The sequence below is a fragment of the Notamacropus eugenii genome, chromosome 1, assembly GCF_028372415.1.
Source record: "Notamacropus eugenii isolate mMacEug1 chromosome 1, mMacEug1.pri_v2, whole genome shotgun sequence".
Lineage (NCBI taxonomy): Eukaryota > Metazoa > Chordata > Mammalia > Diprotodontia > Macropodidae > Notamacropus > Notamacropus eugenii.
This window is the reverse complement of record NC_092872.1, coordinates 757812929-757826623: the sequence shown is the minus strand read 5'-3', so window position 1 is coordinate 757826623 and position 13695 is coordinate 757812929. Positions and strand designations below refer to the sequence as shown.

General features: G+C 42.0%; 1 long non-coding RNA gene across 4 annotated transcripts in view; it reads left to right on the top strand.

Annotated features, from left to right (window-relative positions):
• LOC140528083 (uncharacterized) overlaps positions 1-13343 on the top strand; it is a 71206-nt gene extending 57863 nt beyond the window's left edge. For 3 of the 4 annotated variants that reach the window (XR_011975090.1, XR_011975078.1, XR_011975097.1), the window contains one exon: positions 4862-5152. This is a non-coding gene — a long non-coding RNA (uncharacterized lncRNA). Of the gene's footprint in view, positions 1-4861; positions 5153-6691 lie in introns of those variants that run through there. The other variant, XR_011975084.1, reaches the window with a different exon arrangement.
• The last annotated feature ends 352 nt before the right edge of the window (positions 13344-13695 follow it).

Below are 13695 nucleotides of genomic sequence, written 5' to 3'. Positions count from 1 at the left end.
GAGACCGGCATTATTCCAATGAGACAAGGCTCCTACTCCAAATCATTGACAGTGACAGAGAGAACATGTGGTAGCCTGTCCAATGGGGGCTCCACCCAGATTTCCAGGGCCAGAAGCTTGGTGCATTTCAAAGGGTAACTTACTAGCCAGGGTGCATCACTGTTGTGGGCAACATTTCCTTTGAGATATAACCATGGACTTCTTAAGCGAAACTGGAACCTTTTTGTGCGTGAAGAAACATGCATATCCCTGGGTCTGTAGCAGATCATACATCAGAGGATTTCCATACTTCATGTGGCTTTTAATGACTAGAAAGAGCTTATAAGGAAGTGAAGAGGATTTTAAAGTTTAAAAAGTTTCTTCTATATTTCTTCTTCTGTAATCCCAATGCACAATCTCAACCTTGGATGGTCTTGACAGACCAGAGAGACCAATCCCCAGAGACTGATTCCTCCAAGAAAAAGTTCTGCACCAAACTGGGATGAGAGATTGTGGAATTAGAAATGTAGGACTGCTAGGGACTTCTAGGGACTACTTGCCATATGAGGAAATTGAGGCTAATGAGGGGAAAAGACTTGTGCAAGGTCTTTGAGCTGGTAAGTGAAATAAAACTAAAGCTCAAAGTCAATCTCATTCATTTTCACGGATATTTATTAAGAAACAACTATTGTATGTGCCAACATGTTGCTAAAGGGCTGGATGGTAACAACAGTAATGGAGCTATCCCTGCCCTCAAGTAGCTCACCTTCTACTAGAGGAGTACAATGTATGCACAGATAAGTAACAACTAGGGGACAGAGGATGAAGAAAGGCTCCTAGTTGGGGGGACACATGATCTGAAGCTTGAAGGAGGCTGACAGAGAGGGCATTCCTGGCATGTGGCACAGCCTGTCTAAAGTCACTGAGGTGGGAGATGGCTTTCTGTATTTGGAGTACAGGAGGCCAGCTTGTCTAGAATGTAGAGTTAATGAAAGAGAATAACGTTCAGGAAACCTGGAATGACAGGCTGGAGTCAGACTATGAATGCCTTCAAATGTCAAACAGAAGAACTTGCTTTTTATCCTAATGGGGACAAAGAAACACATTTCTTGAGGAGGGAGTGATATGGTCAGGCTGTGCCTTAACAATGTCAGCTACAGAGAAACTTGAGTGGAATGGAGAGAGACTGGAGAGAGGCAGAGCTTATTGCAGTCATCCAGCTGGAGGTGAGCCTGGGAATGAGGGAGGTGGATCCAGTCCAAAATAATAAACAAACACGCAGATGAATGAATGAGTATGCAAATAAGCAAATGAGCAAACAAATTAATCAAGCACTAAATGATTGAATAAATTAAAGAAGGAAGTGACTTTGAGAGATACAGTGCAAGTTGAATCCAAAGACTTGGTAATGGGATATCAATGTGGGATGAGACAGAAAGAGGAGTCTAGGACTATCCCAGAACTTGAACTGGGTGACTGGAAGCATGGCAGTGCTTGGACACAAACAGGGAAGCTGGGAAAAGAAGAGGGTCTGAGGAGAAAGACAACGAAGGTTTTGGATATACCTTCTGGGCTGGTGAGGCCAACACGATGTCCAACTTGAAATGTCTACATGGCAGTGGGTGCTTAGGAATTGAGGCTGAGGAGAGAGGAGTCTTGGAAACTTGGCCCTCCTAATTCAGTTCACAACTGCATTGTCATCTTTGGCTTCCCCATCATGCCACTAACTTACATGAAGCAACTCGTCCACTAAAAAAAACAAAACCTAAAACAAAACTTCATTTTTTTTCAGAACAAATGCTTTGTGCTCCCCATTCTATACTTGTGAGGTTCATTTTTTGTACTCAAGTGCAAGCCTTACTCTGGATTCCTGTTGGATTCCAATTTATTCCATCTCACCGCACCAGGATCACTCCCCAAATGAGAAGTCATCCAAAGATCCTGATGCCTTTTCCAGGCTTTTAGTTTATTCCTTGTGTGCATTTTTCTTGCTCCTTTGAAGCACCTATTGGCCTCATGGAGGGCAGAAATGCCAGATGATATCTTTGGGTGTCACTGGCATGCTTGGAGAGGTGGGGCTGGCATCAGCATCCTGCCCTCCAGAACATGATGGCACTTCTTCCCGCAGAGATCAGGAGTGTGAGGTGGTCAGACGACATTCATTAACTTGTTGGGTGGATGGAGCTGTCCGCAAGTCATTGGCTCTGTCTCCCTTCCTGCAAGCTTGTTGCTGTCCCAGAAAAAGGGGTGAAACTACTTTTAGAAGCACAAGAAAAGTCTCTGCTTTCCTCTTGGGTAAAGGTTCAATCATCTGTCAGACAATTTTTCCCAGTTTACCCAAAGCCTTTTCAGTCTGGCTTCTGGCTGCACCACTTGACTGAAACTTCTCCCTCCAAAGGTACCAGTGATATCTTCATCATCAAACCTGACAGCCTCTTCTTAGTTGTTTTTCTGATGAATTCTTTGTGGATTTGACACCATCAATCACTCCCTTCTCCTACATAGGATCTCCCCTCTAGGTTTTCCTGATAGAAATCTCTTGGCTCTTTTCCCAACTCTCTGACCACTCCTTCATGCTCCCTTACTGTGGGTGTCCTTTTAGATTCTGCTCTGGGCCTTCTTTTATCTCCCTGGGTCCTCATCAGTTTCAGTGCTTATGTGGATGATTCTCAGATCTGTATGTCCAGCCTTTACCTCTTTCTGGTCTAGTTCTACATCACTAATTCCAGGCTGGAGAGCTTGAACTGAATGCACTCCAGGCCTCTCACACTCCTCATGTCCAAAAAGAGCTCCTTGCCTTTGATTTCAAATGGAATGGCCTTCTGAGCTTTCCAGTTGTATCTGAAACTTTGGAGTCATTCTCAGCTCAGGACTCTCATTCCTCCTCATAACAAGTTGCCAAATACTGGCATTTCTGCTTTGACAGACAATGACTTAGATATACTCAGATATGCTTACTCGCATGCTTTTTAGCATGAGGTTTTCAGCCATGTTGTCAAATACTTTCAATAAGGATGAACATGGCACCAAGGTCATAGTGTACTAATGGTAAGTTCTTTAATTTGAAAAGGCTACAAGCCAATACCAAAGTGAAGTGAGTGTTGGTGCATGATTTTCTGTTTGCAGATGATTGCACTCAGTGCAGCCTCTGAAGCTGAGATGCAAAAAATGTATGGATCAATTCTCTGCTGCCTGTGCTAATTTTGGCCTAATAATGAACACCAAGAAAACACAGGTGCTCCATCAGCCACTACCACACCATCCATATGTGGAATCATTGATTACAACAAATGGAGAAGTTTTGGATGCTGTGTACCACTTACCCTAGTAGTGTACTTTCCAGGGATGTACATTGACAATGAGGCTGATACAAGCATTGCCAGAGTTAACTCAGATTTTGGGAGGCTCCAAAGAAAAGTTTGGGAGAGAAGAGGTATTAGACTGACTACCCAACTGAAACTCTACATAGCCGCTGTGGTGACCTCATTGTTGTACGCCTGTGAAACATGGACAGTCTACCAGTACCATGCCAGGAACTGAATCATTTCCATTTGAATTGTCTTAGGAAGATTCTGAAGATCACTTTATAGGATAAGATACTAGACACTGAGGAACTTGCTTGAACTAAACTGCCAAGCATTCAAACTATGCTTCAGAGAGCACAACTCTGATGGGCTAGCCACATTGTTCTAACGCAAAAAGTACGCTAGCCAAAAAAACTTTTATGAGAACTTGCATGGGGCAAGCGATCACATGGTGGTCAGAAGAAACGATACAAGGACACTCTCAAGGTCTCTCTCAAGAACTTTGGATTTGACTGTGCAACATGGGAGACACTGGCACAGGACAGCTCAGCATGGCATCCCCATGTCAGAAAAGGTGCTGAGCTCTATGATCAAAGCAAAATTGAGTCAGCACAAGGGAAGCATAGGGTGTGCAAATTTGGAGTATCCAACCCAAAGGTTCACTCTAACTATCTGTGCTCAGTCTGTGGTATCTGAGGTCATATTGGTCTGATCAGCCACAATCAGACACATTGAAGCTTGACTTTATCAGGGTGATGTCATTTGATCCTCTTCGAGAACAAAGGATGACAACCAACCAATATGGGCATACATGTTATCTTCATAAAATGTGGAGATGATGCCCAGTCCTATGGATTAGCTAACATGATGGAAGACAAAAGCAAGGATTCCTGTGGAATTCAATAGGCTACAATGATCTAATGGTCTATACTGAGTCAGATGAAATTTAATAGGAAAGAAGGTGAAGCTTCATACTTGGTTATAAAATTGCTTCATAAAGGATTGGGATTCTTTGGCTAGAAAAACATTCTTATGAAAAATATCTGGAGGTTTGGATGGAATGAAGATTCAATGGCATGCCATGATAGTCACAAAACTAAGACAATTGTAAGTGGCATTGAGAGTCATATCATCCCAGGATCAGGAGATAATCGTCGGAATGTCCCCCATCCTGCTCAGGTCATGTGTACAGTGTGGCATTCGCTTCCTTAAGCAAAACAACTGTTCTGTAGCTTATACTCAAGAAGGTGACCAGGAAATTGAGCAAAGTGATGCAAATGGCTAGGAGTCTTGACTGAAGATGTCAGGGATGGTTCGCCTGGAGAAGAGAAGACTTTGCGGGATAGCTAAGTTGTCTTCAAGTAACTGACAGGTTACAATGTGCAAGACGGTTTTTAAAATTTTTATTTATTTTATTTTTAATTTATGAAATAAAGCAAGCATTTCCATAATACAGTAGGATAAAAATGATGACTGTACAAGAAACTGCAAATCTATTAGATCCAACTTGCTATTTGAATATATAATGAAGTTATCATATGACATCCCTCTCTTTTTCTCCCCCTCTCCTACCCTAGAGATGGCAACCATTGGACACAAACATGGAATTTCAATGTCAGAGAGCACAACCAAGACCAATGAGGATTTGGGCAGGGAGTGGAGGAAGTCTTAGCTGAAGTTCTTCAGTAAATGGTAGATGTTGCGGGGTTGGGTTATGGGAAGGATTCTCAATGAGGCAGAGGCTGGATGATACAACCACTGAGATCCCTTCCAGCCCTCACAACCTTCAAGTTTTAAAACGTAAAATGCATTATCAGGGTGTCTTCTCTCAGGGACAAAGGGGTTCAATAAACATACAGCTCTGAAAATCCCTGTATTATAAACCAGTAAGTCTGGATGCTGGTACAATTTTCACCAGTGTGGCTTAGTACTTTCCCTCTTTACATTTTAAGCCATATAAAAAGGGAGATAAATAAGAAGAACCCTGAGATAACCCCCAGCTCTGACACTCCAAGGTCTACTAAGGCCCTTTTCAGCTGTGACATTATCTGTTCTATGTTTTAAGGATCTTTGCATTGTTTTTCATGTTTTAAGATGCCTTCTAATTCCTCCATTTTGGCTTTTATTTTAAAGGCTCTTTAGGTCTCTGACTATTAAAATCACTATCCAATTTTTCTTCCTTTCTCCACATATTGGGAGTACAACTAAAGCATAGTCAATTGGTTAAGGGACAGGTTCAGCTTTTTTCCGCAGTAGCCAAGAGAGCATGGGCAGGCTGAACGTTATGAAATTAAGAAACATGCTAGAGCACACATGTGGGAGATCTTTAATGAGCACTAGCAGACTCTTAGAAAGGGGGATTTCCCAGTTTGGTGCAAACATACAGGTTTATCTTAATGACTTTTACCAAGGTGTGGGAGGACAAAACCTACTTATTTATCTCTATATCTTGGATCATTTCTCAGCCTTGAGATGTGCGCCATGGTTCAAGGCAAAAGAGTGGCAAAGTCATGGTGCATTACTGCAACCACATTTGAAAGTTTCTGCAATCTAGGTACAACACTTCTTCTTAGGAGGTTTTAATTATAAGATATCATTCTCTTAGTAGCGATAAGACTTCCATGAATACTCAGAGTAAATATCCTCCTAAACATTTTTTGCAGGGAGAATATTCTATAGTCTGAAGGTCTTGTAGGCTCCCTTGGGCTTCTGATAATGGTTTTGGTGTAGCCTAGAATAAAAATAAGTCTCATCTGTAAAAATGACATTTTCCCAATTTCCAGTACTCCAGGCTTTGTATTGTCTCAACTATGAGAAGTATGTACTTTTCTTCAATTCAGTGGTTAGAAGTTTAAAACCAAAACAAGACAAAATAAACAAAAAAACCATAGTATTCAAGCTGAGGACTGAACTTAAGGCAAAGATGAGGAGAATGTGCTTTCCACCCAGAGGGAGGAGATGCCGTCCTGTGTATGGGAAGCATTATGCTAAAGGAGACTGGAAAAGTAAAAGGAAATGCTAAAGTGAGAAGTTTAAGGCAATTGGGGGACACCAAAGATTTTTGGCCAGGGATTGACATGGTCATGCTTGCGTTAAGGAAATATCACTTTGTCAGCTCTATAGATGAGAGATAAGCAAGGGGAGACACTAGAAGACCAATCAGGAAGCAATTTCAGGGAGAGAAATTAGGTTGGCCAAAGTTGGTGTGGAAAGCGATTGACTAGGGAGTGGGAGGGGGAGAGGAGCAATGGTTACTCCAAGATGAAAAACTTTCGTCACTAAAGGTTAGTGAAGCCCCCAATAGATATGGGGGCATCTGGGAGAGGAATAGGTTTGGGTAGAATCCTACCAAGTGTTTTGGGCACATTGATGATGGAATTCTTACAGGATGTGGTTTCTGTTCTAAGGTCCTTTGTATCTCAGCCTCCACATTCTATGGAAATGAAAAAAAAGTTTGCATGCTGACCTTGCCAAACACCCAGAACTCTTTTCTGAACATTTCTGCATTCTGGAGCACATGGATATGTTTCAAGGTGGCTTTGACACAAACCAAGGCAGGAGGGGCAGTCCAGCTGGTTGACTGAAGCCATGTGATGGAGGCCCAGGCCTAGGAGTGTCTCAGGCCCTGCTTTTTCTCCCCAGAAGTGAAGAAACCAGATTCGTCTTCCTCCTCATCTGCCTTTTCACACTCTGTGCTTATGAACTCACCTCCCAACACCTCCCCCTTCCTTTCTGGAACCTGCCTGCATGGAAGTTTGCCATGTGTTTGGGAGAACTGGGAAGTCAGGGCTGAAACTGATTATAATTCTGAAACAGATGATTCACTGAAACAACTCAGGTCCTTCCGAGAGCCTTCGTTCACTCTCTCCAAGCATTGATGGGCCACATCAGAAAGTCTCATCTAAGCAAAGACCAGCAAAGGCATTGGGGTGATTTTCCATGTCCTGTCACCCTCATCATGAATTAAAAGAAATTACCAGAAACTTTTGGCAATTTGGATTGGTATACGAATTGTGTGAAAATAGATTCTTATAACCTAACCCACATACTCCTCCATGAAGCCTTTCATAATGGCAGCAAGTGATAACAACCTCTCTCTGTCTCTGTCTCTTTGTCTCTCTGTCTTTGTCTTTCTGTATCTCTGTCTATCTCTCTCTTCTCTCTCCCTCCAGATAAATAGATGAATAGATAAGATATTAAGTGCTTGCTACATGCCAAGCATTCACCGATCTATCTGTCTACATATAATTACATTCTTTTGACTGAGGCTGAAGTTCTAAGAATGAGGTACTTGGTTTGAATTATTTGAATCCCTTTGAATATGATTTGAATCTTAGAAAAACTATCTTTCAATAAAGGATAAGAAATTCTGTTGTTCCCATAGTGGCCTTATGCTTCATTAGCCAGAACTGGTGAAGTGCGGCTCTCTGCAGCCATTCAAAGCAGTAAATCATGCTCTAAGACCTCATCCTTGGGCCCCTGGATAAAGGTTCACTGTCCTCAAACAAATAACATATAAAAAAGAAAATTCCTAAACAAGATTGCGCCATCTCAGGCTGGGGGTCACACATTTACGTACTAGCTGCCTTTTCTGAGGCACGCCATGTCAGGGCTTCGACTTTGGGTCAGTCCCCAAGCACAGCTCTCATGGCCCATGCTGAGTGCAGGCAATGGGGCAGTGGGTGAGAACAGAGCCACAACTAGGGACTGGGCTCCTGGGACAAGTGGGCACACTAGCCTACTATAGAGGTTCCTATTTTCACTATTTCTTTCAAACTAACAAGGGACAACTGGGTGTCACAGTGGATAGAGCTCAGGTCCTGGAGTCAGGAAGACCTGTGTTCAAATCTGACCTCAGACACTTACTAGCTGTGTGACTCTGGGCAAGTTACTTAACCCTGTTTGTCTCAGTTTCCTCATCTGTAAAATGAACTGGAGAAGGAAATGGCAAACCATGACAGTATCATTGCCCAGAAAACCACCATTGGGGTCACAGAGAATCAGATATGACTGAAACAACTGAACAACAACAAGGGCCAACACCCCCATCTTTTGCTGCTGAAGGATGTTAAATGTGGTCATTGCCCCTTAAACTTGGCATTCTCTGAATTCAGAGGCTGAGAACCTTTGTCTGGGCACCCTGACCTTGTTCTTGCTCAGGGTAGAAGTGTTTGGGTTGAGGTCTCAAATATAGGGAGTCATGGTTTCTTAGGATATTAATGTCCTTCAGTGGGCATCTCTTCTCACTCCATGCTGAACAGAAAGACCCACTGCACGGTCTTTTGTGAGTGAATGCTTAATGCCCTCCAGTGAAAGGGAGCTCACTACTTTCCACAGTATCCTGTGGATGGGGGTGTGGCAGGGAGGACTCTTTTTGTTAGGGACTTTCTTCCCTTGCCTTTCCCTCTGCTCCCACCTTATTCGATGCTACATCCTCTCTGACCAGGCAGTAGAAATCTAATCTCCATTTTTCACAACAACATTTGAGATATGGTTTAATGCCACCCAGTAAAAATGTTGAATGACAGCAGACCTTTACCAAGAGCCTGCTGAGTGTAGAGAGACATGTTAGTGAGACTTACCCAAATGTACACCTGACCTGCCTGCTGCCTTCCAGGAGACTGGAGTCTGGAACAGGCACCTGATGCTTTGACGTTCATCCCTCCCAGACACTGAATCTTCCTTCCATTGAAAACCAAGATTTCTATTTTCAGGTGAAATGTTTTTAAGCCATTTTCCATCCTAGATTTGGGAGGTTTGGTTGGGAGGCTGATTTTTTGTTCTCCAAGTGTAAGACTTTATGTCAATTCCTATTTTCTTATAAAAGAAGATTCTGTCAGTCCCCATTAACCTTCACACCAGTTTTCACTTCAACTGCTAGTTTGAAAAGTGTGCCACCTATCTCTTTGTTGAAGTCTCTTAATGGAAGGTTAAGTTGCTGAGGGTCAGCCACAGATCTTTGGTGCCTGAGCCATCAGAGAACTCTTTCCAAACAGAAATCAATGCATTAATCAGTATGGTGCATGTTCTAAATATCTAATTAGCTTCAGATATACCATTTGTGCAATCGTGAAGTCCACAAGTCTCAATCTAAAGCACATGAAACTTTATCAAATGTTTCATTGAAATTCACAATAAGCAAACAGAATCTCCTGCTCTACGAACCTTGAATTCTCTTCAAAGAAGGAAATCTTCACTCTTTCTTTCAGAGTCATCAAAGTCCAACAATGGAACAGAAGTCAGGACAAGTGGTAATGCCCAGGGATGCAGTGAATGACCTTGGTCTCCTCTATGTTTGACCAAGCTCTAAGCTCTCCACAGCACCTGCTTCAGCTGCCTTCATGGTCATTGGAACAAATTGTTCTCACCCACCCATTCCACCAGCGGAAGCCTTCACATAATTGTGGTAGACATCCCCTCACTCACCGAGCAGTTTGTCAGTTACCCTCGATGTGATTTAGTCCCTCTGCTGAGAAGGTTTACTGGGGCATGGCTCTGGGCATGCTACAGTTTCTTGGAGATATGGTCCTCACACCAGAGGTGCTCGTCTACCCTGAACACCACATATACCCAATAAGCCATTTTGGGCTCTTGCTGATCAGTGATTCCTTTTCCAAGGGCAGGGATGTATAATTTTAAATCAACTTCTTTCTTAAATTTAGTGACTAAAGAGCTGTCTTGATCTGCCATTGGGCAACCTGTCATTTCATTCAAATGTCTCCATTAAAGACTGTATCCCCCATATACATTAGGAGATGGTCTTTGAGAGCTGCTGCAGTGGTTGGTGCGTGGGTACAGCCCCTCCTGCCCACTGTGTTCAACTGTGGTCAGACCACTTTCCATTGGAATCCAGAAGTGCGATGGAATCACAGATTGAGAGATCATTACATATGAAGATCAGCTAACGGAAGAAGAAATTCAGAGTTGGATGTGATCCTGTCTTCAAGAATTAGAAAGGCTGTCTGGGAAGGAGGGATAAGATTTGTTCTGCTTGGTCCAACAGGGAGGAACCAGGAGCAAAAAATGTATGCTTTTTGATGAATAAACTGCAGAGAAAATATAGACAAATCCATCAGCAAAGTGTTCATAAAGTAATTACTATGTGCTTGGGGTGCGGGGGGGTGGTGAGGAGCTTCTGCCATCAAAGAGTCCTCCAGTGTCTGGGGGAGGAAGGGTAACCTGGACATGATAGATGTAATTCGCTGTCTCTCAAGGTTCCTGGATGAGTTAAGCCTGCTCACAGTTCAGAGAGACACTGTTACAGACACAGGTACTTTGTAACTCCCAGTTCCAATTCAAGCAGTTACTGATTTTGAATATGACAAGTTGTAGTAAAATGGGGGATAGGAATATCAGAACTGTTGTATTATTATGACACAAATATAATTTATCTGATTATAAATAGATGAGAATTTGATTACTAACCACAAACTAAAGTGAATTCATTTGCAGAGATGATCCATAGGCTGAACACAGAAAGATAAAATATGAGAGAGAGATGAAAGGACAGATTTCGAAACTGCATCTGCTGAGTTTGAAGATGGAAGTGATGGACACTATAGCTGTTGTTCATGAGTAAGTCCAGCTGAGGGAAAGGACAGAGAGGAAACAGAGATTTCATTCAGGGGTTCATCTTGTTAGTCTGAGACTTTGTATCCAATGATGGGTTAGCTTATCATGGTGATGATCACTGATGTAACAGTGAAAACATCTATTCTGTATAGAAGCTACCTTCATGAGGGACTTTTATGGACAATTGCTGAAACAAAAAAGAAGACATCAAAGTGGAATATTGTGAGTCACCTTGTGTGCACGGAGTTCCCTCAATCCTGTGTTTCCTTAACAGGTTTCTGTAAGTGTATGCCCCCTCTCCCTCCACAGAAATTAGGAGCACCTTGTGACCTAGATTTATGTGAATATTTATTATTCACGCCTTTATCTCAAAGTATGCATACCTGTGAAATTATTATTTTGTTATTTTGTTTTACTGTAAATTATTATGTTTATATCTAAAAGTATCATTATGATTCCTCTCCTCTCCTCTTCTCTCCTTTCCTTTCCTCTTCTCTCCTCTCCTCTCCTCTCTTCTCTTTCTCTCCTGGCATGTCCTGTCCTCTCCCAAAACTTTAAACCTACTGAACTCTGAAACTAGGACTCTATTGGGGCCCTGCCTGAGGGTTCCTCTGGACCCTCCTGGCTTCAGAGTGATTATCAATAGTAACTGTTTCTGTCTCCCACCCAGCTTGATGTCTTTCTTTTCTTGACCTCATTAAAGGGGCCATGCCCTGGCTACTTCTTAAACAGGCCTATTCAATGAGTGAGTGCCTGCAAAGACCTTGGCCTAAAGGGCCCATGGTCTCCCAGTGCATCCTGGGTCATCTCCAGTCATTCTGAGGAATGTCAGGTCTCTGGATTCAGTTGGCTCTGGAGGAGGAGTGAGGCTGGAGATCTGCATAGCCCTCCCTCACTCAAAGCAAAGTCAAGTGCAAGTCATGTCATCATTTCTCTGATGGCCTGGTCTTTTTCAGCAATGAAGGACAAAACACATTATTATTAATGGTTGTTTATATAAATAAAAATGCATTGATAAGGCCTCAGTGGACAGAGTTGTGAATAGGGAAATAAATTCCTTTTCACCAGGGTTATCAATAAGATCTTGAGAGAATTCTCCAGTGATCTTGGCTTGCCAATGTGAGGGCAGATTGCACTGAGTGAACCACCTTAAAGAGTCAGTAAATATCAAGATGTCCATGGAAGAGGTATGAGGCGCAACAATGTGTGCAGCCATTTCAAGCACTTGTTGCACAGGAATATACAAAATACTTTAAAATAAATGGAAAGTAATTTTTAAATGAAAGAAAAAGTACTTCTTGATAATTAGGGCTCACCCATGGGCCATTACACGTATTAACAATACTGTTGATATTGTCTATAACCTTGAAGAAGGGAAGGGCTCCATGTTTGAGGACCAGGAACTCCATCATGACTGATGTAGACACAGAGCGTCGAGCCCCTCCTCAATCCAGTGATCTTTCTAGAACCTATACCTGAGCATGTCACTTCCTTATTCAGTAAACACCAATGGTTTCCTATCATCTCCAGGATCAAATAGAAAATCTGCTACTTAGCTTTTAAAATCTCTTGGAACGTGACATCTTGTTACCTTTCCCATGATATTCCAACTTGATCCCTTCTTCATACTATTTGATCTTGTGACAACAGCCTCCTTCCTGCCTCTTACAACATTCCATCTGCTGACTCCAGGCATTCTGGGAACTCTCTCCCTCCTCATTGCTACCTCCAGGATTTCTTAGCCTCCATCAAGTCTCAGCTAAAGTCCTACCTTCTGCAAGACGTGTTCCCTGATCCCTCTTAACAGAGTCTTTATGAGATTGTCACCAAAGTATCCTGTATCTTGTTTGTACAGAGTTGTTTGCACATTGTCTCCCCCATTAGACTGTGAGATCCTTGAGGGCAGCACTTTTTTTTCACCCTTTCTTCGATAGTGCAATGGATACAGTTCTGGGCCTCAAGCCATGCATCTTCCTTAGTTCAAATCTGGTCTCAACATTTACTAGCTATGTGACCCTGGGCAAGTCACTTAACTTTTCTGCCTCAGTTTCTCATCTGTAAAATGCAGCTCTGTTTGAGATGGCAAAGAATTGGAAATTCAGGCTATGCCCCTCAACTGGGGAATGGCTGAACAAACTGTGGCTTGATTATTACGGAATACCATTGAACTATAATAAGTGACAGGAGGTTTCAGACCAAAACAAAACAAACATAGCAGGACCTACATGAACTGATGCAAATCAAAGTGAGCAGAACCAGAACATTGTGCACAGCAACAGCAACACTGTAACAGTAACAGCAACATTGTAACAGCAACAGCAACCTTGTAACAGTGATGGACGGTGAATGACTTAGTTATTTTCAGCCATATAATGATCCACGATAATTCTAAAGGGTCCATGATCTACCTCCAGAGACATCTGATGAACTCAAAGTGCAGATTGAAATGGAATTTTTCACTTTCTTTATTTTTCTTGCTTTTTAATAATATGGTTAACATGGAAATATGCTTTGCATGACTTCACATGTATAATTGATATCATATTGTTTGCCTATTCAGTGGGTGGTGGAGAGGTAGGGGAAAGGGAGAGAATTTGGAACTCAAAATTTAAAAAGAAAAAAATGTTTAAAATAAATTGAAATATTTAAAAAATATTTAAAATAAATTGAAATATTTCAATAACTATATTTCAGTATCTTTGATTTCCCTTATAATTCCATGTATTTGATTTTATGTGTCTAAAAGTTTGTTGTGATAATGTATCCATAGACTTCACTTGATGGATAAAGGGGTAACGTCAAAGTGGGTGAAAATCCCTTGTCCTGGATCAGTAAGAAT